The sequence below is a fragment of the Pseudopipra pipra genome, chromosome W (genome assembly GCF_036250125.1).
Source record: "Pseudopipra pipra isolate bDixPip1 chromosome W, bDixPip1.hap1, whole genome shotgun sequence".
In the NCBI taxonomy this organism is placed as follows: domain Eukaryota; kingdom Metazoa; phylum Chordata; class Aves; order Passeriformes; family Pipridae; genus Pseudopipra; species Pseudopipra pipra.
The window spans coordinates 35,638,269-35,650,983 of NC_087580.1; the positions used below are offsets into that span (position 1 = coordinate 35,638,269).

The 12,715-nt window shown below is 57.0% G+C and overlaps 1 pseudogene; it reads right to left on the bottom strand.

Annotated features, from left to right (window-relative positions):
• Positions 1-700: 700 nt before the first annotated feature.
• LOC135405245 (zinc finger protein 721-like) overlaps positions 701-12,715 on the bottom strand; it is a 250,874-nt pseudogene continuing 238,859 nt past the window's right edge.

Consider the following 12,715-nt stretch of genomic DNA (forward strand, 5'->3'; position numbering starts at 1 on the left):
GCTATTAATATTTTGGCCATTCCTGTGGCATCTTTTTGGTGTATGAATGACTTTGAGAACAAGAACGTGTTCTTAATTATCAGGTCTGTTTACTGCTAATTATTTTACAAGGTTGAGAGAAGAGTTTAAGATGAAAGTTGTGGGGTTACTTGCAAAGTTTTTGGTACAACCAATGCAGCTGAACCTGGTGGGGAAATTTGCCCTTAAATTGGTTTTGGCAGATCTCATGAGTGTCTAAGGCAGAGGCCAAGCCAACTGGAAAGAGCCTTTCAAGGGTGACTAAGATGTAACTAAATTACCTTTTTGAGAGGTGGGGAAAGCTGATGTCAGGAACTAAATTTCCTTATGTTAAGCTTAGTAAAAATATATTAACATAAAAAAATTAAAATTATTTTAATGGTCTTATTTATGGGTTTTTCACTGTGCTTATGTTAGTACTTCTGAGTGTTTGATTGTCACAATAATGGACAGCTTCGTGGTGTTTTGTTTTTTTTATTTTTCATGTTTTGATACTTTGGTCAAGGCATTAACATTAAAAATCATTCAAAATTTTAATTCATCTTCAAACACCAAAATAGATTTGAAATGAGGGTAATGAGAACAGTGGAGGGAAAAAAAAAACCCGAGCCCAAAACCAAAACAACCCCAAAAACTGTTCATTTTTCCATTGTATTTTAAACAAGGAAGTCTGTAGAGCAGCAGAAAACAGGAGACATGGGCAGGTGTGAAAGTCAGACTGGGGCTTGTTGCACTGGTTCCAGTGCTCTTTGCTTCAGTGTAACTGGTCATTTTGAGATGAGACTGGGGAAACTGGGCTGCCAGGGCAGAGACCACTGGCTGGCCCCACTGGTTTTTGCTGGGCAGTGGGTAATTTCTGCCTCACTTGTCAGAATCAGCCTACGGTTATCAGGGAATGGGGTAGTGGTGAATTTGGCTTTCAGACTAAAATGAGGTTAAACTTACACATATTCAAAAGAATAAATTGATGTTGGAGTGCAGATACTCAAAATCCTGAAGACCTTTTGAAACCTTTTTTGCGTGTCAGTCCTACGGCCGAAGCTCTTCCTGCAGTTGGGGCACTGGTAGGGCTTCCCTTACTGGTGGGTCCGTTGGTGTTTGGTCAACTTAGAGTTTCGGATGAAGCTCTTCCCACACTCCCCACACTTGTAGGGCCTCTCCCCGCTGTGGATGTGCCGGTGGGTGAGGAGGGTGGAGTTCTGCTTGAAGCCCTTCCCGCAGTCGGTGCAGCGGAAGGGCCTCTCATCTGTGTGCGTCCGCTCATGTCTGAGGAGATGAGAGCTGGTCTGAAACCTCTTCCCACATTCCCCACACGTGTAGGGCCGCTCCCCAGTATGTATGCGCTGGTGGGTGAGGAGGTTGGAGCTGTAGTTGAAGCTCTTCCCACATTCCCAACACGTGTAGGGCCGTTCCTCAGTGTGGATGTGCTGGTGGGAGTGCAGGGTGGAGCTGTGTCTGAAACTCTTCCCACATTCCCCACACGTGTAGGGACGTTCTCCAGTGTGGATGCGCTGGTGGGTGAGGAGGTTGGAGTTCCAGTTGAAGCTCTTTCCACATTCCCCACACGTGTAGGGCCGTTCCCCACTGTGGATGCGCTGGTGGATGCGTTGAGTGAACCTGTCACTGAAGCCCTTCCCACATTCCCTACATGTGTAGGGCCATTCCCCACTGTGGATGCGCTGATGTTGGATAAGCTTGGAGCTTTGCCTGAAGCTCTTCCCACATTCCCCACATGTGTAGGGACGTTCCCCAGTGTGGATGTGCTGGTGGGTGAGGAGGGTGGTGCTCCTCCTAAAGCTCTTCCCACATTCCAAGCACCTGAAGGGCTTTTCCCTGCTGGGAGGCTGATCAGGGACCACCAGCTCAGAGCTCCGCCTCAAGCTCCGGCCGCCTTCCTGGCACAGGCTGGCTCTTTCCTCCTCAGAGCACCCTGGGATGGCTTTGGAGCCCCTCCTGCGGGGGGATCTCCGGCCCTTTCCCTCCCCGCTGCCTTCCTGCGCCGGGGAGCCCTTCAAAACGGCCTCTCCCACCAGGGTCTCACGGGGGGATTTGTCCTCCGGGCTCTCCGTCCTCAGCTCGGGGCCTGGGGCAGGAAGCAAGAAGGACAGGGAGGGGATTTGCCTCCGGCCCACAGGGAAGGCCAAGGACATCCCCCCAACTCCGGCCCCGGCAGGACGGCGGCGCCAGCGGGGTTGTCCTGCAGCCGGGGCCATGCTCGGCTGACAGAGCCAGCACAACACCCGCCCAAAGGGACACTGACTTCCTCCTCACCTGCCTGGGGGGCCCAAGGCATCTTCCTCTTCCTCGCAGCCTCCTCCTCCATCCGCCCAAGCTTTGGGAAGGACAAATCCTGATGGGGGGAAAACAAGGGCTGAGCATGTTGGCTTGGGGGTTCCTCCTGCCCAAGTCCATCTCTAGAACTCACTGGGCATCCTGTGTCCATAAAAACCTCCAAAACACCAAGATTCAGCCCAGAAAAACCCAAACCACCAGGATTCAGGCAAACAACCTCTCAGAAATAGCAAGATGAAGCCCCCCCCCAGACTGCAAAAAGTTGAGATTCAGGAAAAAAATACTCAAGAATATGAAAATTCTGTCTAAAAAAGCGCTCCCAAGACTTCCCCCATTGTGGTCTCTGCCCTCTGTGGTTCAGAGGGTCTGCCCTGTCTGGGATGCTGGGGGTCCCACTTTGGGATGCTGGCAGTATTGGGGGTCCCAAGGGTCCCTTCTGCTCTGACTTTCACCTTCAGGGTGCGGCGTTCCCAGACCTTCCCCCTCTCCAGGTTCCCCACTTTGTTGTCCCGGGGATCCCAGGGGTCCCCACTGTCCAGGCTTCCCCTTCTCTGCCCCCCCTCCTCCCCATTTCTGGACCTTGCCTTTCCAAGGATACCAGGGATCCCCACTGTCTTACTGTGCTGCTCTGAACCAGCAGAGCAGCTGGAGAACAGATGGTGGTAAAGTGTAGTCAGTGCCAACTGTTTTAAGGTTCTTTGGCCCAAAGAAATGTCTGTGCCCTGAGAATAGGGTTGACACGTGGGAGGCTGCTCCAGGAGTCTGCAAGAGGCCTCGTGCTCTGCTCAGCCCCAGCACTGCCTGGTACCAACACCCCCGGCTGCCCCCGGCCCTGGGCAGCTCTGCTGCCACAGGCTGTGCCCTCACCGTGGCCCTGCAATGGCCCTGCCTGTCCCTCACCCGTGGCCCTGCCCGTGGCCCTGTCCCTTGGCTCTCTCTCTGCCAGCTCAGTGTGGGGCACACGGGCTGGGGGTCCCTCCCAAGCTCCCCGGGCAGCCGGCGTTGGCTGGGGGGATGTGAGGGCTGGGCCTGCTCAGCACAGCCCCGGCCTCGTGCCCAGCGCCTCTTTCCTGACCCACACAAGACCTTCCCGGCCCCCCCAGGGCTCCCCTGATGCTGCCTCTGCTCCTGGTCCTGCCTTTGCTGCTCCCTTGGCTGGGGCAGCGGCTGCAGGGGGGGATGGCAGCAGCTTCAGCTCCACGGCACTTCCTGGGGGGAGCTCAGCCCGGGGGGGACGGGCAAGGACCTGATGGGGATGGACAGGGGCCCAGCAAGGACAGCCAGGGCCTGCAGGGGAAGGCACAGGGACAACCTGGACCCCCACACTGCCACGGCTGTCTCTGCTCCTCCTTGCAGGCTCCGTGGCCAGGCACAGTTTGTGTTCCTGGGTGCCCACCATCTCAGCACTTGGAGACCCTCAAATCAGCGCCCGCAGCTCTGCAGCAAAGCCCCAGCTCACCTGGCACACAGGGGATGGACACAGCACCTGCTCGGGGATGGGCACTCACAGCTTTGTCTTCTTCCCCACCACAGGGCTCTCCTTCCTCAGCAGCACCTCTGCCTTGCACTTATTCTCAGCCTCACCTCAGGGACAGCTCTGGGCTCACCTCCGCGCCACTTCTCAGCCTCACCTCAGGGCCTGGGCTCAAGGACAGGAACCTGCAGGGAGGGGACATCATGTGCAAGCTCAGGGCTGCCTGCTTGCACTGGCCTCTGGGCTTCCTCCTCCTTCTACAACCAGTCCACAACTTAGCCTGCTTTTCTAACATCACACTGCTCACACTCTGCCTCCTCTTCAGCTGCCTGTCCATCCACACTCCCAGCTCCCTTTCTGCCTGCCTGCTCTCCAGACACTCTGGCCCCAGCCCGGGGGGCTGACGGGGCTTCTTGTGCCCAAAGGGCAGGACCCGGCCCTTGGCCTGCTGGAACCTCATCCCCTTGCAATCAGCCCATGGATCCAGCTGGGCCAGGTCCCTCTGCAGAGCCCTCCTGCCTTCCAGCACATCAACACACCCCCAGCTTGGGGTCACCTGCACATTTGCTGATGAAATGCCTGGTTCTGCAGCAGCTGCAGATGCTCAAGGGGCAGCAGGACCAAGTCAGGGGCCTGGGAGGGTCTAGGGGGCTTTGGGGTGTGGGAGGGCCCTGGGGGAGCTGGGGAGGGGATTGGGGGATTGGGGGGACAGACCAGGACAGACCAGCACAAACCAGTGCAGACCAGTACCTCACTGCTCCCCAGATCTCTCCTGGAGCTGGGCCACATTGTCCTGGGACACCTGAGACGCCCCCAATGCCCTCCCAGTACAGCCCAGTGCCCCCAGTACAGCCCACTGTGTTCCTGTCCCAGGGTGCCAGGTGATCCCTCCTTGGGGGGGGTTGGAGGCATTTCAGAGGGAGCTGGGGGAGCTTTGGGGGGATCAGGGAGAGGGGTTGGATGGGGAGTTGGAGGGTTTTGGGGGGCTTTAGGTGCATTTAGGGAAGTTAAAAGCGGTGTTGGGAGGGCAAAGGGATCTGTAGGGGGAGGGGACTGAAAGGAAAATGGAGGTTAGGGGACATTTGGGTGGGGTTAATAATGTCTGCGGGTAAAGAGGAGGGGCAGCAGCACGCTCAGATGAGTCCTGAGACCCCCCTGGTGTCCCCAAGACAGTCTTGGTGTCCCTAATTTCCTCCCTTAAGACCTCAAGACTCCCCTGGTGTCTCCAATGTCCCCAGGGCCTCCAGATCACCCCAATTCCCCTCTTGACACCCCCAATTCCACTGCCCACAAAGCCCTTCCCACTCTCCCCAGTGTACCCAAACCCCATCCCTGATGTCCCCAACTCTCCATCTCACCCCAGGAGCCCCCACTGGACCCTCTGACCCCAAAAACGCCCCCCACACACACACTCACAGAAAGGCCAAGGGCATCTGGGGACACGGGGAAAGCTGGGGGGCTTTCGGGGATTACTGGGGGATACTGGGACACACTGGGGGGAAACAGGGGGCACTAGGAGGGACTGGGGGGTTACTGAGGGATGCTGGAAGAGCACTGGGAAGGACTGGGAAGTTACTGGGGGATTACCAGGACACACGAGGTGACACTCAGAAGTTACTGGGCCATACTGGGGGTTACAGGGTGCTCACTGGAGAATCACTGGGCCATACTGGGGGCAGTGGGAGGTCACTGGAACACACTGGCTGGTCACTGAGGGGGTTACTGGGCTGAACTGAGGGTCACTGGGAGGTCACTGGTCTATACTGGGGGCACTGGGATCTCCTTACCCGGATGTGGTACATCTCCCGCCCAGACTTTGGGGGGCACCCCCAGGACCCCTCCCCTGGGGGCTGGGGACCCCCGGAACACACTGCTAGGCTTTAGGGGACCCTCGGGACCCCCTCCCTGTGACGTCTCTGTGTGCTGAGTGTTGGGGGTCTCTGGGGTTCGGGGGGGGTCACTGGGATCCCCTTTCCCTGGGGTCGGCTCGCCGGGCCGGCAGGAGCGCTGTGGCGGGAAAAGTAATGGCGGATCGCGCAGAGCCTCATGGGAGTTGAAGTTCCCTCTTGAGTACTCCGCCGGCGCGCCTGCGCAGTGCAGCCAGGGCGTTGACAGAGCCCCCCCCCCGCGCGGCTTCCAGGCTCCGCGCTCTGCCCCTCGGGAACCCCCGAACCCCTCGGCTAAACCCTCCCGAGCCCTCCAGCCTTTCCACCCACACCCGCGCTCCCCGCAGCCCCCGGGGGGATCCCCAGAGCCCCGCTCTCCCGCAGGCCCCGCCAGCTCACAGTGCAGCACGGAGCCAGCGCCATCTTTGCTTCCCGGAAGCAACCACGGCGCTCTGCGCGCGCACCGCCTTTAGAGAACTCCCCCCCCCCCCCGCCTCCGCCCTCCGCCCGCCGCGCTCCCGTCAGGAATGTTCGCACGGGCGGTGCCGCAGCGCCCTCAGCCTGAACTGAACCTGGTTTTACCTCATGAAATCTTTGATCTCTGTTAGCCAAGCCCCTCTTTCCTTCCCCAACTGTCTTGTCCTTTGGGGGGGGTCATAGCGGCCCTTTGCACTTGAGCGGACTGAGGTTTCTACCAGAAAGGGCCAGTCCCCTTTCCCAGGGGCAGCTTCTTCCAACAGAACCCTTCCTGGGGGTGTGTGTGGAGATTCCTGCCTTAGCTGGGGACCCCCCCAGGGTCACTGCTGGAGGTTGAGAGCAGAGATCTCCCCATGAACGTTGGTCTGAGGGAGTTCCATCCATCTCTAATTAAGAATTATTGCTTTTGTGCCAGCTTGAGTAGAATTGCTTCAACAATTGCTTTAGTGTAGAGCACTGTCCTGTCTTATCCTGTACTCCTGGTAGTTTTAGTGCTTCTATTGTACAGTAAATAACTGTAATGAAGATCTTTTGTCTGATCATTTGTAACCCTAAATAAATTGATTTCTATCAATAGATCTGCTTTGCCATCATTAAAACCTGGGGGACCTAAATGGTTCAGTCACACTTCTGTAATTCCTCTAAACTGAAACTGTTGGCATAATCCAAGGCTGAGATTGGATCCAGCAGCCCCCAGCACCCCACAGGAAGTTGGGAGCTCAGGGGGCCATCCCCCTTTGCCAACACCCGTGCCCAAAGACCCTCATAGGACCATCCGACCCACCAGACCACCCTCCCTTTTCCACCCTTCTCCCTGTTCCTCCCACTTTTCCAAAGTCCCCTCAATCCACAGGCCCCACCCCCGGATTACTCTGGGGGTCCCAACCCCCATTTTTCCCTCCTCTCACATCTTCCACATCATCCCCCAATCCCCAGCTTCCTCCAACTCAGTTTGGGGTCCCAGCACCCCAAAAAAGGGGTTAGGTGGGATCCTGGGTGGGCTCTGAATATGTTTGGGGGGTTCTCCGGGGCCCATGGGGAGATTAAGGGGGGTCCCAGCACCTTTTGGGGTGAGCTGGGTGCCTTTTAAGGGGCAGGTGCCCCACCAAGACCCTCCCAGAGTGGCTTGACACAGGGGGAACACAGGGGGGGTCCCCATTCCCAATCCATCCTGGGGCTGGTTCTGGCCCCCCAAACTCGGCTCCACCCCTTGGGATTCCCCCAAGCCCCTCCCCCACTGCCCCCCAATAACCAGGACTGGGGAGAACTGGGAAGCTTTCCTGGGATCACTGGGAGCAGCCGGGCAGAGGCAGAGTGACAGCAGGGGAGGGGGGACACACAACCCCCCCAAAATACTCACGGGGATGGGGGGGGTCCAGGCTGGGCCCGAAGCCCCAGGGAGGGGCTGCGGCCGCCGGCGGCTCAGGAGCTCTGTGGGGAGAGAAAAGGGGGTGACAGGGGCCACAGGAATCATACTGGGAGCACCTGACAGCATGGTGGAGGCATCTGGGATATACTGGGAGTGGCTGGGAGTGACTGGAACCATAGTAGGGATGACTGGGAGCAACTGGAACCACGCTGGGGGCAACTGGGATCATACTGGGAGCAGCTGGGCTCCTATTGGAGTCATACTGGGATCATACTGGGAGTGACTGCAATAATACTGGGAGTGTGTGAGAGGGACTGCAGCCATACTGGAGATGAGTGGGATCAAACTGGCTTCATACTGGAAGTGTCTGGAAGTCACTGGTATCATACTGGTGGCAATTATGATTGTACTGAGATCATACTGGGATCAGACTAGGATCATACTGGGAGCAACTGGTTCTATGCTAGGGGCAACTGGGAGCTACTAGGATCCCACTGGGAGGAAGGGGGAGCAACTGGGACCATGCTGGGCAACCCTGGGATCATACTGGGAGCAACTGTGCCCACATTGAAGGTGGCTGGGGTCATACTGGGAGTGACTGGGAGCATTCTGAGGGCAGTTGGGACCATGTTGGCACAACTGGGATATACTGGGAGCAAGTGGGATCACACTGGAATTGACTGGGATCATACTGGGAGGCACTAGGACCCCACTGGGGGTGACTGGGAGTGGCTGTGAGCAACTGGGATCATGCTGGAAGCTACTGGGAGCATTCAGGAGTGAATGGGACCACACTGGAGGCAACTGGGATATACTGGGAGAGACCAGGAGTGACTGGGATCATACTGGGACTGCCTGGGAGTGTACTGGGAGTGACTGGGAGCATGCTGAGGTCAGCTGGGATATACTGGGAGAGACTGGGAGTGACAGGGATCCTACTGGGAAAGACTGGAACTCTAGTGGGGTGACTGGGAGCAAGTGGGACCCTGCTGGGGGCAAATGGCTTTATCCTGGGGGTGACAGGGAATGTCTGGGTTCATCCTGGGTGTGAGTGCCACCATACAGGGTGCCGCTGGGATCATACTGGAGTCATACTGGGAGGGACTGGGAGAGACTGGAACTACAGTGGGGTGACTGGGAGCAACTGGGCCCATGCAGGGGTAACTTGGGGGGTAACTTGGATCCTACTAGGAGAGACTGGGATCATTCTGGGAGTGACTGGAACCATAGTAGGGGTGAATGGGAGCAACTGAAACCACGCTGGGGGTGGCTGGGATCATACTGGGAGCAACTGGGCCCCTAATCAGGTTGTACTGGGGTCATACTGAGAGCAGCTGGGCCCCTAGTGGGGTCTTACTGGGAGTGACTGCAATAATACTGGGAGTGTGTGAGAGGGACTGCAGCCATGCTGGGGATGAGTGGGATCAAACTGGCTTCATACTGGAAGTGTCTGGAAGTTACTGGGATCATACTGGGGGTGACTGGACTCATACTGGGATCATACTGGGAGCAACTGGGACCATGCAAAAGGCAAATGGCATCCTCCAGGGAGTGACTGGAAGTGACTGGGGCCATACTGGACTCAGACTGGGAGTCCCTGAGAGTGAAAGGAACCGTCCTGGGGGAGTGACTGGGAGCAACTGGGACCACCTTGGGGGCAACTGGGATCCTATTAGGAGTGACTGGCAGTGACTGGGATCATAGTGGGAGTGACCAGCACCATACTGGAATCACAGTGGGAGTGACTGCAAGGGACCAGGATCAAACTGGGAGTGACTGGAACTACACAGGGGGGATTTGGGAGCCAGTGGGACCATGCTGGAAGGCAACTGGGAACATCCTTGGAGCAACTGGGATCCTGCTGGAAGCAACTGGAAGTAACTGGGAGTGACAGGGTGCATGCTGGAGGCAACTGGCATAAACTGGAAGTGACTGGGAGTGACTGGGATCATCCTGATGGAAACTGGAACCATCCTGGGGCAAGTGGAAGTAACTGGGTGCAGTGGGTTTCTGTGGCTGGGTTTTGGTAGCGGGGGGGCTACAGGGCTGGCTTCTGTTAGAAGCTGCCAGAAGCTTCCCCTGTCCCGTGGAGCCAATGCCAGTGGCTCCAGGACAGAATTCCTGCTGCTGGCCAAGGCCAGGCCAGTCAGGAGTGACAGTAACACCTCTGGGATAACATATTTAAGAAAAAGAAAGAATTCCAGCCAGGGAAGAGTGGAGTGAGACCATGGGAACAGCACTGCAGACCCCAAGGGCAGTGCAGAAGGAGGGGCAGGATGTACTCCAGGTGCTGGAGCTCAGGCCCTGTAGACCGTGGGGCAGAGCAGGGTGGGGCAGCTGTGCCCCTGCAGCCCCTGGGGGAGCATCGGGGTGCAGAGACCCCCCTGCAGCCCCTGGGGGAGCATCGGGGTGCAGAGACCCCCCTGCAGCCCCTGGGGGAGCATTGGGGTGCAGAGACCCCCCTGCAGCCCCTGGGGGAACATCGGGGTGCAGAGACCCCCCTGCAGCCCATGGAGGCTCCCACGCTGGAGCAGGTGGATGCAGGAAGGGGGCTGTGACCCCGTGGCAGGCCCAGGATGGAGCAGGGTCCTGGCAGGGACCTGCAGCCCATGGAGAGGGAAGCCCAGGCTGGAGCAGGTTTTTCCCAGGCAGGACTCGTGGCCCCTGTGGGGGATCCACGCAAGTACAGCTCATCCGTGAAGGACTGACCCCATGGAGGAGTGACCCATGGGGCAGCAGGTTGGGAAGAGCTGCTGCTCGAGGGATGGACTCACACTGGACAGGTCCATCAAGGACTGTCTCCCGTGGGAGGGACCCCACAGGAGCAGGGGAAGGACTCCAACTCCTCTCCCTGAGCAGCAGCAGAAACAACAACTGACCGTGACCCCCATTCCCGTCCCCCTGCACTGCTGGGGGGAAGGAGGGAGAACATGGAAGGAGGGGTGAGGGGAAGGTGTTTTTAAGACTGTTTTATTTCTCACTCTTTGGCTCTTATCCTGTCAGTAATAAATTTAAGTACTATTCCCACTTGGAGTCTGTTTTGCCCATGAAGGTGATCAGTCACTGACCTCTCCCAGCTCTTATTTCTACTTATGAATTTTTAGCTGGTTTGTTGTTTTTTTTTTTTCTCTCTCCTCTGCCCAGTTGCAGAGGGAGAGTGAGAGAGCGGCTTTAGTGGGTACCTGGTATCTGGCCAGGGTCAACTCACTACAAGAATATAAAAAGAAGTAATTTTTTTGGTCTTGTTCTGATGCACTTAAGGAGCTGGAAAAGCAAGACTGGTGCAGGGAGGTCCAAAGCATTTTGTGTCTGGATGATGGAGACATCACATTTAGAGGAGACAGACTCTGCAGTTGCTTTCTTAGACTTTGTCCCACCTTAATGGTGTTTTTCCACCCACAGCAGCGTTGCTGGGAGATGTTGCAGTGGCACATCCACCTCTGCCAGGGCAGCATCTTGGCCCTTCCCACCCCACCATGGATTTACCATTCCTGTGGCAGGGACTTGTCCCCACCTGATATCTGAATGGGAAATGCAACTCCTGTGGGTGGCTTTCATGGTTCCACCACAGTCTGGCACAGATTCTGATCCAGCTTTGAGAAATTGTGTGGTCTATGTGTTCTGGATAAAGCTGTCCCACCTTTGCATATTGTGACCCGAGGGAGTTTCGGTGGCCAGTTTGTGTATCAAAAGCACTCAGTATTAAAATGTACCAAGTTGCACCTGTGCACGAATCTGCACGAGCTCAATGCCCTGAGTACCCACACAGGCTTTTCTGTCTCGAATCCTGCTGATTCCGTGCCTGGGACTGGATTTATTTCAGCAGCTAAATGGTTCACTGGAGGACTAATTGGATCTGACAGCTCCAGTCCTTTGCAACATATTGACATGCTGGCAGGAGCAGCTCCCTTTCTTCCCTTCCCCCGTCATTATAAAAACACGATCTGTAGAGAAACCAAATACCACACGGCCCCTGCGCCGAGCCCGTCAGCGCTCCCGGCTCGGTGTTCAGCACAGAAAGTCCCTTTATATTTGGGAAGCGGAGGGAGAAAATTCTGGAAGCGCAAGAACGCGGCGATAGCTGGGATGAACGGGGAGCCTTTAGGAAAGGACTGGGAGGTACTGGGATAAACTGGGAGCCCCGAGGAAGGAACCGGGGCCCTTCCGCCTTCTGCGTAGCGCTGAGGGCAGGGCGCTTACGCCAGTTGCGTAGCCTTACGCAGTTTACGTAGGTCCCCTCCCTTGCCGTTTCTGGCGCCCCCTTACGCCGTTTGCGTAGGGCTGTGGGCAACGGCAGAGCCCCTTACGCCGTTTGCGTAGCGCTGTGGGCAGTGGCGTTAGGAGCGGACTGGGGCGGACTGGGATGGACTGGGAGCCCTTAGGAAGGGACTGGGAGGTACTGGGATAAACTGGGAGACTTTAGGCTTTTGGATAAACTAGGTTAAACTAGGAGCTCTTAAGTGGGGACTGGGTCCTTCCTTACGCCATTTGCGTAGCACTGAGGGCAGCGGCGTTAGGAGGGGACTGGGATGGACTGGGAGCCCTTAGGAGGGAACTGGAAGCCCTTAGGGAGGGACTGGGGCAAACTGGGAGCCCTTTGGAGAGGACTAGGATGAACCGGGAAAGGTTCCGCAAGCCTTTAGGAAGCCACCGGGGTCCTTCCGCCATTTGCGTAGCGCTGAGGGCAGTGACCTTGCGCCATTTGCGTAGTCTTACGCAACTTACGTAACTTCCTCCTCTACCATTACCGTTGCCCCTTTACGCCGTTTGCGTAGCGCGGCAAGCATTGCCAGCCCCTTACGCAATTTGCGTAGCGCCGCTCCATTGCCGCCAGCGGTGCCATCTTACGTCGTTTGCGTATCCCTGCGCCGTTTGCGCAGCGCGGCGGGGGCGGGCCCGTATCCCTGCGTGCCGATATTTATTTATCAGTGTCCAGGCGCTCGACCCCTCAGCCCCTCACACACCCACGGGCCCCACGGCAGCGCGGGGGAGGATCCCGGGGGTGTCCAAAAGCTCCTCCAAAAGTCAGTTTATGGCTTTGCAGAGGGCTCTCGGGAGTCACCGAGGGGCTGAATGTGAAGAGAGAAAAATTAAATCTTTAGGGGGGGGGGGAAATATAAGAATTGCATTTCTGTTTTCCTGAGGAGCCGTGGGTGTTTTTAGGCAGCTGCCTGCAGAGGCCATCGCCATTTCGTGAGG